The sequence below is a fragment of the Mytilus galloprovincialis genome, chromosome 11, assembly GCF_965363235.1.
Source record: "Mytilus galloprovincialis chromosome 11, xbMytGall1.hap1.1, whole genome shotgun sequence".
Classification (NCBI taxonomy): domain Eukaryota; kingdom Metazoa; phylum Mollusca; class Bivalvia; order Mytilida; family Mytilidae; genus Mytilus; species Mytilus galloprovincialis.
Genome location: NC_134848.1, coordinates 842,401 through 859,916, shown reverse-complemented (window position 1 = coordinate 859,916; position 17,516 = coordinate 842,401). Strand labels below are relative to the sequence as shown.

Below are 17,516 nucleotides of genomic sequence, written 5' to 3'. Positions count from 1 at the left end.
ATTCTTCAGTTCGTTTTTAAAACCTCTTTGTTTCTCCAATTTGAAAAATTCAAATAAAACGAAAACTGAATTTTCTTTCATTAGTGAATTCGAAAAATACTGCTTCATTACTTATTTCAGAGTTTGAACACTTGGTGCTTAGTTTCACTTCATTCGTAGTTGACAAGGATGGACAGATTCCATGTCGAAGGTCAGTGTCTCTCTCCAGGCTTCCCAGTTTTTCTCTACATGCCATGAAATAGCGAATAATGATAAAAGTGGCGTTAAAGACCAACAATGAACACACCAATCATTATATATCCTTCACGTTTCACAAACAGATCATAGTTTTGTTAAACATAAATATTATTATTTGAAATTGAATTTGACAATAGAAATTTCCCCGAATCGTTTAATAGTGAATCCGGATTACACTGTAATATGTGCCGCTGGATATGAAAAAGCTCAAACTCTAATAATTTTGAACAACTAGTGGAATAGATAATTTTAGAGCAAAACTATCTTAATATTGTGTCAGCTACCTTAAGGGAAAACAATAAGTAATGAGAAGATATATAACATTTCCAAGGATAAGGTTACATTCCTTACTTAAAGTCGACACCTAATAATGTAGAATATCTATTTCCAATAGAAAAGAGTAATTCTGAGAATAAAGAGAGCAGTCGCTATTCAAAAGGAGCATGTTTGGAGGGTTGAGATCTCTAAAAACATGTTTAACCCCGCCGCAATTTGCCCCTGTCCCAAGTCAGGGACCTCTGGCCTCTGTTAGTCTTTTATGATTTCTAGTATTAGTTTCTTGTGTATAATTCGGATTTTAGTATGACGTCCATTATCACTGAACTAGTATACATCTTGTTAAGGGACCGGCTAAATGACACCTCCGTGTGTGGAAGTTTCTCGCTACATTGAAGACCCATTGGTGGCCTTCGACTGTTGTCCGCTCTATGGTCGGGTTGTTGTCGCTTTGACACATTCTCCATTTCCATTCTCAATTTTATGTCTTTGACAAGCAATGCTTTAAACCACTGACAGTCTCTTTAACGATCCCATGCACAAAAATGACAAAACTAAATAACAAAGTATATTGTCCCAGCTAGCCTGAATAGTGTAGGTTTCAGCTCGAGAGTTCCCACTAAAGGCATTTCGTTTTTTTTTTAGATAAAAAGATTTGAGATACCCAGTCTACAAAATTAAACAAAAGTTCAAAATCTGACTCTCGTCTGTACTAATTGTTTCATTGGCAATTTTACTACATTTTCTCATTATTATGTTGCTTCATAAATGTCTTTAAAGATGAAACTTCTGTTGGTGGTTACGGTTCAGAGATGGGCTGTTCTGTCCTTGTCAGATTTCTCATACATGTTTTTCTATATTAATACTCTAGTTAGAAGAAAATAGCTTGCAGTTATCCGCTATCTCAAGAAGTTTAGACATTTGCTTTAAATAACATGCGATGAAATAAACACTTGAAATGAGTGAAATTCTAAAGATGTCGTAGACATATTGATTTATTAATTGATTAGGATAAGATATCTTGGTTTTCAGTTGATTGCATCCGTTTCGTTCTCTCACAAGTACAAATGAAGATCTCGATCATTGATTATACTGTTCTGTTAATTTCTGTGTCATTTTGTCTCTTGTGGAGAGTTGTCTCATCGGTAATCGTACCACATCTTCGTTTTACAAGTACAGAAAATTTTGGAAAGCTCATTTTCAATTATTTTATTTTTTTTAATCGAATATTCCAATCGTTACACCATTTTCCAAGGTCATGAATGCTTGGCGCCTTTAACATGATTTAACCCTGTCACATTATGTATATATATATATAAATATTTATGCCTGTTCCTACTTAGGAGCCTGTAAACCAGAGGTTGTCATTTGTTGCTGTATATCATATTTGTTTTCCGTTCATTGTTTTAGTACATATTTCATTTTTTTCATTTGTCATTTTGAAGCCTTTTGTGGTTGACTATACGGTATGGGTTTTACTCATTCTTGAAGCCCGTGCGCACGTGGCGACCTAATGTATATCTGTAAATTTCTGTGTCATTTGGTCTCTTGTAGAGAGTTGTCTCATTGGCAATCATACCATGTATTCATTTTTATATTGATACCAGTTTATAGGTATTCAATTGCACCAGAAAAAACTTAATATGGGGAACCTTTAACCTATTTTCAATACAATTCAGAAAGGGAGCTTCCCGTTTTGATAAGATCTGTATTAGATATTTTTTTAATTATTTGTTATTGACTTTGAACTAACTGTTAGTAACTGCGAGTAACGTTATGTGTCTGTTGTTGTTGTGGGGTTGAATAAATCCCTGGCACGTCCAGGATGTGTTCTGTTAGTTGTTTTGTGCTTTCGATCAATCTGATGAGTTAAGCCCTTTTCAATGATTTTTTTTATAGTTTGTTCTTATGTTCTATGTACTTGTTCACCATGCACTGTCCCAGGTTATCAGGGAGTTCTTGAGGCCGCAAACTAGTTTAAATCCGCGTCATTCTAACTGTGCATGTAGCAAGTTAGTAGCCTGTATAAATCTGTATGCTTGCATTTATTGCTATATATCATAATATTTTTCCGCTGTTGTTGTACATAAGTCAGGCCGTTAGTTGTTTTATATTTGTCATTTGTGGCCTTTTATAGCTTGCTATATGTGGTTTGGGGTTTGCTCATTTTTGAAGACCGTACGTTAACTAATAGTTGTATAATTCTTGTGCATTTGTTCTCTGACCATGTGGAGATTTGTCTCATTGGCAATCATACCAAATCTTCCTATATTTATATATATAATATACTAGTTAAGCATTTTTTGTAAGGGAAACCCCGAAAGATTACACGATTAAATAACTGGTGAAAAACTTCATTGATTGTAGAGTAAAATTATCTCAGTGAATTGAGATATGTCGATGTTAATCCAATTGCTTACCATATATCATTAATATAAGGGACCTATAATCATGATAATCATAAATTAAATCGTGCCAGTACCATAGAAGAAAAGTTCCAGTCGGTGAACAGTCCATTATGCGGACTGTGGCGACTGGGCAGGCGCGGATCCAGAGGGGGGTTCCGGGGGTTGGAACCCCCCTTTTTTTGGACGATCAATGCATTTGAATGGGGACATGTAATTGGAACCCCCCCTTTTGTCCTGGGTTAGGACCCCCCCCCCTTTGTCCTGGGTTAGGAACCCCCCCTTTTTAAAATGGTTGGATCCGCCCCTGCTGGGCCATGTACTATGCGGCAAAGAAATGAGATGTCCTAATATTATTACACCTGCATACCAAATATTAAGACTGAGCAGCTTTATATGGGTCCATCTTTGATTGACAGACATTCCATCACAAACTTCAACATAGAAAGTATATATAATATATAAGCAAAAGTTTCAAAGTCGACCATGCATTCATATAATATTCATAATATAGCTCATGCCAGTGGAGTGCATGCATATAGTGTTTATGCCTGTTTTATTTTGCTTTTATTTTTTGTGTGACTATATGATTTGTGCAATCTTATTATTAACTTGTGCTATGTTTTAAGTGTACTATATGCTTTTAACTTATATATGTCATTTATGGTATCTTACTATGAATTATATGTTTAAAATTGTGTTGTTTTTCGTGACTTTTGTATGTGTGTATTGTATTGTGTATGTGTGTATTGTATTTTGTTATTAAGTCTAGAGCTTGTGTTATGTAGTTTATTGAATATCGACTCTAAATAAAACTTTGAATCTTGAATCTTGAATCACGGATATGAGTTTTGCTAATGCTAATACAACTGAGTGTTTTTGTTTATTAGTATCGTCCTGAATATCATGAAATATTGTCCATTGGACGTGAAGCAAACAACTTATATCCATACATTGTTTTTGATGTTTGGTCTATTATATCATAACGCAGGAAAACGAAACCATCCAAATTCATGTTTTCGGTATAAATCTTAACGTCATTCTTGTGACATTATTACATTGAAAAAAACAAAACAACAAAAATTAATTAAGTTAATTAATTAATTAAGTCTCATTATAGGTTATTAGAAAAAAATGAGTATGGTTAGATTATTAAATGCATGTAAACCTAATATTATATGTAAAACTGAAGTTTCTTTTCAATTTCCTTCATTCTTTTTAATGCATTAAATGTATGTGTATAGATAATCTGTCAAAGTTGTCCCATTTCTAGAACATGTACTATATTTTTCTATCTTTGAGTGGTTATTAGAAAATCCCAAAACCTTAGAACTTGTTGTTTTAGCATGTTATTATCTGCATGCCATAACAGATTAATAGCTTTATTTTGCCTTTTTATAACTGAGAAAAAAATCTCCACGGCTTAGATCATGCAGGACTGTATCCTACTGATGTAAAGTTTAAAAAAAATACAAATCATAATACTAAATTACATCTTTTCGCGCCTTTTGATAAAACTGTTGCATATAAATGTTTCACTCAATTGATGTATTTACTTTGGCGTTGCTAATGATATAAGTGCGAGAACTATTAGACGGTGCATCATTGAACTGAATTGACCTGCGTAGGCGTAGGTGCAATAAAGTTGTCATTTCACTTATCAAGCTTTTAACCACATAACGGTAACCAACTCATCATGCATGCTGATTTTGAGCACGCGTCTAATCGTTTCAGTCCCTTTAACAAATACCGCTGTTATGAAAGACCTTTAATAGATACTTTCATCTTCCTTTTTTTAATCATTAATTAAAATATTAATTCTTCCGACTTGGGTATCTTGTTATTTAAAAAGATGCCTTTGGTCTTTGTTTTAGATTGCATTTCTGTAATAAATAGGATTTTACCGAAAAGCACAAAACTTAAATATTTTGATATACGTAATTCCAGAAACATCTCTTATTATCATATATATGGGATGTGATATGACTGTTGTTTCTCTACTATCTGATACTATCTAATATTTGAGACCATTCAGGTAAATGGTATTTTTTTCAATCAGATTATTAATCGGTTTTGTCTAAAACTACTACATATAAATTCAACATATAAAAATACAAATCATAATACTAAATTGCATCTTTTCGCACCGTTTGATAAAACTGTTGCATATAAATGTTTCACTCAATTGATGTATTTACTTTGGCGTTGCTAATGATATAAGTGCGAGAACTATTAGACGGTGCATCATTGAACTGAATTGACCTGCGTAGGCGTAGGTGCAATAAAGTTGTCATTTCACTTATCAAGCTTTTAACCACATAACGGTAACCAACTCATCATGCATGCTGATTTTGAGCACGCGTCTAATCGTTTCAGTCCCTTTAACAAATACCGCTGTTATGAAAGACCTTAAATAGATACTTTCAGCTTCCTTTTTTTAATCATTAATTAAAATATTAATTCTTCCGACTTGGGTATCTTGTTATTTAAAAAGATGCCTTTGGTTTTTGTTTTAGATTGCATTTCTGTAATAAAATAAATAGGATTTTACCGAAAAGCACTAAACTTAAATATTTTGATATACGTAATTCCAGAAACATCTCTTATTATCATATATATGGGATGTGATATGACTGTTGTTTCTCTACTATCTGATACTATCTAATATTTGAGACCATTCAGGTAAATGATATCAATTTACACTAGTACAAAAACTGTCTTTAATAATAAAAAAAAAAAAAAAAAAAAAAAAAAAAAAAAAAAAAAAACTCTATATCTAAATAATCGAGGTCCCGAATTTAAAGAAATTTAATTCCCGACATCCCGAAATTAGAAAAAATAAATCTTGGATCCCGAAAGGGTCAATCCCGAAATCAGGCCCGAGCTTAAAAACACCCGATCCCGACGTCCCGAAAAAGTCCTGCCCCTCCCTCTGCCATGTAGTTATCAAAATTTTCGTGTTTATGCTGCATACATCAGATTTTTTTTTCTTTCTCGATACTCAATCAAACAACTCAGACTAAATGATCTTATTAAACATATTGCGGATAGCCATTTAATAAAAAAAAGTATAGAAACTAACTAACTAATTTTATTCAGTATAAAACCCAGCACAAAAGGATCATCGCTGAAAAACATGAGCACATATCATACAAAAAATTATCAGTTTCCCTTTATGAGGGGGGATAGGAGGGGTCTTGATCCCGAAATCCCGGACTTGAAAAAAATCCCGAGGTCCCGAATTTAAATAAAGCAAATCCCGACATCCCGAAATCCGAAAAAAAGGATTCCCGGATCCCGAAAGGGTCAATCCCGAAATCCCGAGTTTAAAAACACCCGATCCCGGAGTCCCGATAAAGGTCCTATTCCCCCTCCTTTATGATCCTGTATGTATCCATACCAAAATTGTAAAAAAAACAAAACACAGTTCTTTGATTTGCAAAGAACGACAATAAATTCTAGGTTATCATTATTTGAACTGAAGAAGGTTATAAAAAAACCCAAAAAAAAAAAAAACACTGTAAGTCAGAAAAATAGTCGTGAAACATTTTCTGATTAGCTGAAGGGTGGTTTGCATTCGACAATCCTCGGTAGAATCCGATACTCTAGCTCCTTCCTAGATGAGGGTACGGAATCGGCCGAGTTGAGACGAAGACAAGTTTTTATTGATTGATTGATTGTTGGTTGCTTTACGCCGCATTAGCACAAAAAGGCTATATCGCGGCGAGAGCTAATTCGAATATTTTTACAATTTAAAGCATATTTTTAAAATAAGACAAAAAGTCCTTCAATACACTAAAATTCTTGACTAAAGCAAATTGATTATATACAAATAAAAATCAACAGTAAAATAACGTGATAAAAATTAAAATCGATTTAAATATAATAACATTTTTATATTTTATAATAAATTCCAATTTCTTTTAAAAAGCAACAATATTTGTAAATGGAACATTATTATATTATTGACTAAGTTTTAGATCTAAGTAAATAAAAACATGACAATTGGTTTTACATATACAGTGCGTGCCTAGATCGTAAACGTCACACAAAGTGCTAATATATAGATACGATGAAATCTTAAAAACCTTTTTATTAGATGTTATGATGTAAAACGACAAATTCTATGCGTGGATTAAGTATGTAGACACTATGAACGTTTTACTCGATTTTAGTTAATGAAAACAGAGTCTCTGATGAAAAGAAGACAAAGTGTTTTAGCTTTTAGATCCTTAGTCTATATTGTGAAAAGCGAACTATTTTTAGATTTAAATGCTGCAAGCTTGTTATTCTTTTTACCCGTGTGAATGTGAGTGAAGTAATTTATTTTACAACATTTATCTTTTACTATTTTACTACGTAAACATATATAACCCATAGGCGGATCCAGGGGGGCCTGGGGGCCCGCCCGCCTTTTGTGTGGGAAAAATTGGTTGCTTATATAAGGAATCACTGACGCATGACTGGAGCCCCCCTTAGGTCAGTCAACGGGCCCCCTTATGAAAAGTTCTGGATCCGCCACTGTAATCCCCCCTGTATATATGTCCGGTAACTAGCCTAACAATTTTTAACGCAACTAAGAATGCATACTACAAGCTATGTGACCTACCGAATTAGACTATTTACTGGATTTGTTATCTCATACGCAACACGACGGGTGCCAAATGTGGAGCAGGATCTGCTTACCCTTCCGGAGCACCTGAGATCACCCCTAGTTTTTGGTGGGGTTCGTGTTGTTTTTTCTTTAGTTTTCTATGTTGTGTCATGTATACTTTTGTTTGTCTGTTAGTATTTTTCATTTTTAGCCATGGCGTTGTCAGTTTGTTTTAGATTTATGAGTTAGACTGTCCCTTTGGTATCTTTCGTCCCTTTTCTATACGTCTTCAATCCTCAATCTTATGGCCTGTTGGCACGAATTGTCCCAATGTGCAGTTTTCCTCTCTGGTGCGTTTTCCTCGACGTATTTTCTCAAGTTCTCTGTGCTTTAAATTTGGTATGCGCTGGTTAAGATTGGGATTGAGGAACAGCAGTATTAAATCTGCCCGTTCTGTGCAACATGAAGTGATCCTGTATATATTAGTGGAGGATATCATTATTCAATATATAGTGTACATATTATATTCCTACATTCATGGTGGTGGGTTTTGTTCTACACGCCGTAACGGTGTGGTTGTCCTACAAAGGATGTGAAAATTTGGAAAAAGAAGAAGAAGTTTACCTTATCTCCCTTTAGAACTATTTATAGATGGCGCTGTATACAACATGGATGCTGTCTGTAACATTATCAATTTTTTATGTTTACATCTTCATGGCACACATTTAGTAGAGTTATTTGATTGCCAGGGGGATGTTACATCACATTTCAAAAGGTTAGGACTGAAATGTGGACAGAGACGAGATTTTACAGCCGAAATTCTGTCGGAAGGCAATTTATAATGGGTACAACTTCAAGTCAAATCGGCACCTGTTCAAATCGGCACCTTGTTAAATCGGAACTAGTCAAATCAGCACCTATTTAAAGTCAATTCGGCATCCTATAATATTTGATAAAATAAATATAAATAATTCTAAAAATGTATAAATTCATGATCTATTATGGGGGTTGGATTTCTTCTTCTCTTCTTTTGTTACAGAAAACCATCAACGTACTGGATATAAAGTACTAAATGGTGGCCCCATTGCCGGCAATGCTATTTTTAGCAATTATCTCCTTAAAAGGCGCTTTTAATAAACTAATTATGGAAAAACTGCTGTTGTCTAATTGAAGCTCGATATCTATTTGCGATTTTACCGCACTCAAATATATATGGTCCCATGGCTTTTCTTGGTGAATTTTGGGGTTTTTCACGATACCTGACGATTTCGCAGAAAAATTTCCCTAATTTTGAGCAACATAAAAAAAATATTTCTGGCCCTTCATACTATACATTTAAGGACAAATTTGTGCTTGCATGAAACTTCATTCATAATGCTTTCCAGAAGAAAAATATATAAAAGATATAACAACCAATCACAGAGAGCCATCTATTTTTATCTCTATGTCATGTTCCCTTCATAAAATGGCTGCGCCCATGTAATTTTATTTGGTACATTGTAACCTACTGATGTTTACTTTCCGGCTCATGCCTGGTAAATGTTTTTTAATAAATTTATGTTGATAATTTTTGTCAAAATATAAATTAACAAAATATTTCTTATTCAAAGTTGTTTTTGGTCATATATTTTCATATTTTCAATTTTTACAATTTTTCTTTGTTTTTAATTTATACAATTTTTTTATTTAGTTTTTAAATATTACATTTTTATACGACCGCAAAATTTGAAAAATTTTTCGTCGTATATTGCTATCACGTTGGCGTCGTCGTCGTCGTCGTCCGAATACTTTTAGTTTTCGCACTCTAACTTTAGTAAAAGTGAATAGAAATCTATGAAATTTTTACACAAGGTTTATGACCACAAAAGGAAGGTTGGGATTGATTTTGGGAGTTTTAGTCCAACATTTTAGGAACTAGGGGCCAAAAAGGGCCCAAATAAGCATTTTCTTGGTTTTCGCACTATAACTTTAGTTTAAGTAAATAGAAATCTATGAAATTTTGACATAAGGTTTATGACCACAAAAGAAAGGTTGGGATTGATTTTGGGAGTATTGGTTCCAACAGTTTAGGAATTAGGGGCCAAAAAAGGGCCCAAATAAGCATTATTCTTGGTTTTCGCACAATAACTTTAGTTTAAGTAAATAGAAATCAATGAAATTTAAACACAATGTTTATGACCACAAAAGGAAGGTTGGTATTGATTTTGGGAGTTTAGGTCCCAACAGTTTAGGAATTAGGGGCCAAAAAGGGACCCAAATAAGCATTTTTTTTGGTTTTCGCACCATACATTGTAACTTTAGTATAAGTAAATAGAAATCTATGAAATTTAAACACAAGGTTTATGACCGTAAAAGGAAGGTTGGTATTGATTTTGGGAGTTTTGGTCCCAACAGTTTAGGAATAAAGGGCCCAAAGGGTCCAGATTTAAACTTTGTTTGATTTTATCAAAAATTGAATAAATTGGGGCTCTTTGATATGCCGAATCTAACTGTGTATGTAGATTCTTAATTTTTGGTCCCGTTTTCAAATTGGTCTACATTAAGGTCCAAAGGGTCCAAAATTAAACTTAGTTTGATTTTAACAAAAATTGAATCCTTGGGGTTCTTTGATATGCTGAATCTAAAAATGTACTTAGATTTTTTATTATTGGCCCAGTTTTCAAGTTGGTCCAAATCGGGGTCCAAAATTAAACTTTGTTTGATTTCATCAAAAATTGAATAATTGGGGTTCTTTGATATGCCAAATCTAACTGTGTATGTAGATTCTTAATTTTTGGTCCGTTTTCAAATTGGTTTACATTAACGTCCAAAGGGTCCAAAATTAAACTAAGTTTGATTTTAACAAAAATTAAATTCTTGGGCTTATTTGATATGCTTTATCTAAATATGTACTTTGATTTTTGATTATGGGCCCAGTTTTCAAGTTGGTCTAAATCAGGATTCCATATCAAGTATTGTGCAATAGCAAGAAATTTTCAATTGCACAGTATTGCACAATAGCAAGAAATATCTAATTGCACAATATTGTGCAATAGCAATTAATTTTCAATTGGAGTTATCTTTCTTTGTATAGAATAGTAGTTGATAATATATGTTGGAAATTTACCAGACTTGACTATGATGTCATTTTCTATTTTTATTTGCCAATAACTTTATGTAAATAACTTCATTGGAAATTTGCCAATATAAAATGTTGCTGATGAAGCTTTTTTTCCTTATCTTATCTAAAATGTTTTTAGATAATGTATGTTGGACATTTGCCAGACATGACTATGATGTCATTTTCTATTTTTATTTACCAATAACTTTATGTAAATAACTTCATTGGAAATTTGCCAATATAAAATGTTGCTGATGAAGTTTTTTTTATTGTTTTATACAATAAACAATGTATATTCACTTTTACTACCAACCAATCTTTACCATTCAGTGATAACAAGCACTTTATTTTACATTTTAATATCTTATGATGTATTTAAAAGAGTAGTTATTGTTGCAAACTCCATTAGAAATTTGAATTGATATCAGTTTTGGAAAAAGGGAAACGGGGATGTGAAAAAAAGGGGGAGGGGTTTAAATTTTTCTCATTTCAGATTTCATAAATAAAAAGAAAATTTCTTCAAACATTTTTTTGAGAGGATTAATATTCAACAGCATAGTGAATTGCTCCAAGGCCAAAAAAAAACTTTTAAGTTCATTAGACCACATTCATTCTGTGTCAGAAACCTATGCTGTGTCAACTATTTAATTTTAGATTTAAAAAGTTTGAAGAAATCTTTAATTGATTTGTAAAATCTTGACATTTGTTTAGTGTAAAAAAAAAACATATAATGTCAAAAATTTGATCACAATCCAAATTCAGAGCTGTATCACGCTTGAATGTTTTGTCCATACTTGCCCCAACTGTTCAGGGTTCGACCTCTGCGGTCGTATAAAGCTGCGCCCTGCGGAGCACCTGGTTTGACATAAAATGTCGTTTTATGTACAAAACACTTGGGATGGACATCGTTCAGTGTGAGGAATTTGTACAGCCTCATAAAATTTTTCTAAAGTTTGCCGTTTTGGGTTAAAAAATTACGATTTGGGGTCAAATAGCAGAATTTTGAGAATTTCACCTAGATATAATGCCGAAAATTTGAAAATTTGAATATTTTATGAGGAAAAAATGATCAAAACATGAATAAAACTGTGAACATGGTGTTAGTGAATGAAATAAATACACAAATAACTACAAACAAGTTTTTATTGACATTTATTATGAAGATCTCCCACTTGAGCAATAGTAGCCAGGGAAGCCATCGTCTCAGAGTAGCTTCTGTCTGGGCAGCAATCGGTGAAAGGGTTAAAAGAAATATTAGATTTATTAAGAAGAAATCAATAAGAATTTATAACCCATGATATTATGTCCTCATTTTTCAGTATGTTGCAAAAATAGAGAAATATGTATTATGGTGTGCATATTGGTTAGGTCTTGGTGTACTATCATCTGTAGGTCTGGGGACAGGATTACATACATTTCTATTATATCTGGTGAGTATATCTTGGTGTACTATCATCTGTAGGTCTGGGGACAGGATTACATACATTTCTATTATATCTGGTGAGTATATCTTGGTGTACTATCATCTGTAGGTCTGGGGACAGGATTACATACATTTCTATTATATCTGGTGAGTATATCTTGGTGTACTATCATCTGTAGGTCTGGGGACAGGATTACATACATTTCTATTATATCTGGTGAGCACTTTATCTAGGTGTATTAACATTAGTCTGTCATGAAACACATGATTACAAACATTTTTTGAGTATCTTGTGATTGACCAGGATTACATGCAGTTCTGTTGTGTTTTGTAAACTTGTATATTTTGTCTTATCTATAAGTCTGTTAAAAAGATTACTTTGTGTTTTTCAGAAATTCTAGATTCAGAGTTTATTTTTACAGGAATTTAGATGCCATCCTCTACAACTCCATATACACAATATCCCATGTTAAATGTTATTATACCCCACGCAACGAAGTTGCGGAGGGTATAATGTTTTTGACCCGTCAGTCCGTCCGTCAGTCCTGTTTCTTGTCATCGCAACTCCTCTCAAACCACACAACAGAATTTCACGAAACCTTTTCAGATAATAAGGACATACTATGTAGTTGTGCATATCGACGGGAAATTGCGATTTAATTTTTTTTCTAGGAATTACGCCCCTTTGAACTTATTTACTTTAATGTACTACTACAACAGTTTGTCATCGCAACTCCTCTCAAACCACACAACAGAATTTCACGAAACCTTTTCAGATAATAAGGACATACTATGTAGTTGTGCATATCGACGGGAAATTGCGATTCAATTTTTTTCTAGGAGTTACGCCCCTTTGAACTTATTTACTTTAATGTACTACTGCAACAGTTTGTCATCGCAACTCCTCTCAAACCACACAACAGAATTTCACGAAACCTTTTTAGATAATAAGGACATACTATGTAGTTGTGCATATCGACAGGAAATTACGATTCATTTTTTTTCCCAGGAGTTACGCCCCTTTGAACTTATTTACTTTAATGTACTACTGCAACAGTTTGTCATCTCAACTCCTCTGAAACCGCACAACAAAATTTCATGAAACTTTGTAGATAATAAGGACATACTACGTAGATGTGCATATCGACAGTAAATTACGATTCAATTTTTTTTCTAGGAGTTACGCCCCTTTGAAATTATTTGATCAATATACTACTGCAAGCTTTTGTCATCGCAACTCCTCTCAAACCACACAACAGAATTTCATGAAACCTTTTCAGATAATAAGGACATACTATTTAGTTGTGCATATCGACGGGAAATTGCGATTCAATTTTTTTTCTAGGAGTTATGCCCCTTTGAACTTATTTACTTTAATGTACCACTGCAACAGTTTGTCATCGCAACTCCTCTCAAACCACACAACAGAATTTCACGAAACCTTTTTAGATAATAAGGACATACTATGTAGTTGTGCATATCGACAGGAAATTACGATTTTTTTTTTTCCAGGAGTTACGCCCCTTTGAACTTATTTACTTTAATGTACTACTGCAACAGTTTGTCATCTCAACTCCTCTGAAACCACACAACAAAATTTCATGAAACTTTGTAGATAATAAGGACATACTACGTAGATGTGCATATCAACAGGAAATTACGATTCAATTTTTTTTCCAGGAGTTACACCCCTTTGAAATTATTTGATCAATATACTACTGCAAGCTTTTGTCATCGCAACTCCTCTCAAACCACACAACAGAATTTCATGAAACCTTTTCAGATAATAAGGACATACTACGTAGATGTGCATATCGGCAGGAAATTACGATTCATTTTTTTTCCCAGGAGTTACGCCCCTTTGAACTTATTTACTTTAATGTACTACTGCAACAGTTTGTCATCTCAACTCCTCTGAAACCGCACAACAGAATTTCATGAAACCTTTTCAGATAATAAGGACATACTACTTAGATGTGCATATCAACAGGAAATTACGATTCAATTTTTTTCCCAGGAGTTATGCCCCTTTGAACTTATTTGCCCAATATACTACTGCAACCTTTTGTCATCGCAACTCCTCTCAAACCACACAACAGAATTTCATGAAACCTTTTCAGATAATAAGGACATACTATGTAGATGTGTATATCGACAGGAAATTACGATTCATTTTTTTTCCCAGGAGTTACGCCCCTTTGAACTTATTTACTTTAATGTACTACTGCAACAGTTTGTCATCTCAACTCCTCTGAAACCGCACAACAAAATTTCATGAAACTTTGTAGATAATAAGGACATACTACGTAGATGTGCATATCGACAGTAAATTACGATTCAATTTTTTTTCTAGGAGTTACGCCCCTTTGAAATTATTTGATCAATATACTACTGCAAGCTTTTGTCATCGCAACTCCTCTCAAACCACACAACAGAATTTCATGAAACCTTTTCAGATAATAAGGACATACTATTTAGTTGTGCATATCGACGGGAAATTGCGATTCAATTTTTTTTCTAGGAGTTATGCCCCTTTGAACTTATTTACTTTAATGTACCACTGCAACAGTTTGTCATCGCAACTCCTCTCAAACCACACAACAGAATTTCACGAAACCTTTTTAGATAATAAGGACATACTATGTAGTTGTGCATATCGACAGGAAATTACGATTTTTTTTTTTCCAGGAGTTACGCCCCTTTGAACTTATTTACTTTAATGTACTACTGCAACAGTTTGTCATCTCAACTCCTCTGAAACCACACAACGAAATTTCATGAAACTTTGTAGATAATAAGGACATACTACGTAGATGTGCATATCAACAGGAAATTACGATTCAATTTTTTTTCCAGGAGTTACACCCCTTTGAAATTATTTGATCAATATACTACTGGCAGATTTTACAGTATTGTGTTCTGTCTCCTACTTTCATGTTGCTAACGTGACGGAGACAAAAATAAGTAACGTTAGCGACATTTGGACATGTAACATGAGCAACAACATCTTTAAAAGTTAAAATGTATGCACACAGTGATGTTTAATATATGCCTGGAGTAATAAAATTGTACAGTCTGGTTTAGAATTTCTAAATATACAGAATGTCATTTGCAGGTGTACTTTATATCAAATGAATACACATGAAACCAATTCGTAATAGTAACATTAGCAACATCTACTATCATGACATTACGTTTTGTTGCGAACGTCTTTTTGATGGACGGAATACATTTAAGGTCCTCTTGTAACGATATTACATACAACTAACCTTCTTTGCTACCCCATCATGTGAAGGAACTGACTCCGAATCTAATTCTGCAAAGGGCGATATCGTAACTCCTATACAGGAGAGTTACAGATCTAAATATATGTTGCTCACGTGACACTGATTTGGACGGAAACCTCAAGTAGTAACGTTCGCAAAAAATAAAACAGCCAATGATATTGATTCCTCAAGTCCTTTGACCCCCTTACGTCATCCAAATTTAATATGATTGCTATTTTCAATTATTTATAAAACCCGGGATAAAAATAACTACAATTGCCTGTCTGAGAACCAACAAGAAAATTGCGATCGTGACATACCACAATGGACGGAAAAGACGTGACGTTAGCAACAATATTATTAAATTACCTTTTTTAGCCTTTACCAATAAAAATCTGCCTTAAAGTTATGATTAAAACACAAAAGAAGACTTTTTATTAAAATATAAGTCCATGTGATAAGGCTCAACTTATAAATAATACTTCAAAATTCCACTCCAAATAAGCTGGATGTCAGTAAAGTAGGTCATGATGTCTATTCCATGTCCAATATTTTGAAATTGAAAACCCTCTAATTCTAACAAAAAACACAAGCACAGAGTAATTTTTATTTTTATTTACTCAGAAAGACACATTTTATTCAATAACATAATGCATTACTCCATTACACAGTCTGTTTCACAGTTTCAGCAATTGCTTTTTTGATGGATACAAAAAAACAATAATTCCTTCTTATTGTAAAATCTGCCATCTGCAAGCTTTTGTCATCGCAACTCCTCTCAAACCACACAACAGAATTTCATGAAACCTTTTCAGATAATAAGGACATACTACGTAGATGTGCATATCGGCAGGAAATTACGATTCATTTTTTTTCCCAGGAGTTACGCCCCTTTGAACTTATTTACTTTAATGTACTACTGCAACAGTTTGTCATCTCAACTCCTCTGAAACCGCACAACAGAATTTCATGAAACCTTTTCAGATAATAAGGACATACTACTTAGATGTGCATATCAACAGGAAATTACGATTCAATTTTTTTCCCAGGAGTTATGCCCCTTTGAACTTATTTGCCCAATATACTACTGCAACCTTTTGTCATCGCAACTCCTCTCAAACCACACAACAGAATTTCATGAAACCTTTTCAGATAATAAGGACATACTATGTAGATGTGTATATCGACAGGAAATTATGATTCAATTTTTTTTTTTTATACAATTTTTTTTCTCATACTTATTTTATTTCTCCAATGACAATGTGGGGACGTGGGGTATGTGAGCGCGCTCACTAAGGTTCTTTAATTTAAAAATGTTGTGTTTAAAATTTTTATACCCCACCTAGGGGCAGTACCTTTTTAGGTCTGTGCGTCGTTTATTTGTCTGTCTATCCTGCTTCAGGTTAAAGTTTATGGTCAAGGTAGTTTTTGATGAAGTTGAAGTCCAATCAACTTGAAACTTATAGCATGTTCCCTATGATATGATCTTTTTTTATGTTAATGCCAAATTAGAGTTCTGTCCCCAATTTCACAGTCCACTGAACATAGAAAATGATAGTGTTAATAGGGTATCCGTGTACTATTGACACATTCTTGTTTGCTAATACTTCCCATATTTCTTAATTTAGTAAGATACATGTATCAATGGATTCAGTGAATGCTTTATAAAATTTTGATTTAAAGTTTCTGAAAGACTTGCTTACTCTTAAATTTCACGGAATAGTATGATTGTGTTAATCTTCCTAAATTTTTAACCTTCCAATATAAACAGTATCTTTAAGTAGTTGGAAAGTTATTTTTCATTTGATACTTTTCTACTTCATCAAAAACAAAGTTTTGTGTTCAGTAATATTTTGAAGATTAATTTTCCTGTTTGAATTGTTTTATTTTGTGAATGATAGGAATCAATTCTGAATTTTATAATTTTCTGGATTTTTTTTTAATAAATTTCTTATGTTGAAATAGCATTTTTCTTTAATTTGCTTGTGTTTCTTTCCCTATTAGTTGTATGACATATAGTTTCTTAAATATTTATTATAAAAAAGAAGATGTGGTATGATTGACAATAAGACTACTCTCCTCAAGAAACCAAAATGATACAGAAATTAACAACTATAGGTCACCGTACAGCCTTCAACAATGAGCTAAGCCCATACCGCAAAGGCCCGAAATGACAATGTAAAACAATTCAAACGAGGAAAACTAACGGCCTATT

General features: G+C 33.3%; 1 protein-coding gene across 1 annotated transcript in view; it reads right to left on the bottom strand.

Moving 5' to 3' along the window:
• The window catches only part of LOC143051488 (aldo-keto reductaseMSMEI_2347-like), a 260,937-nt gene that overhangs the window by 51,921 nt on the left and 191,500 nt on the right, over positions 1–17,516 (bottom strand). The window lies entirely within an intron of this gene.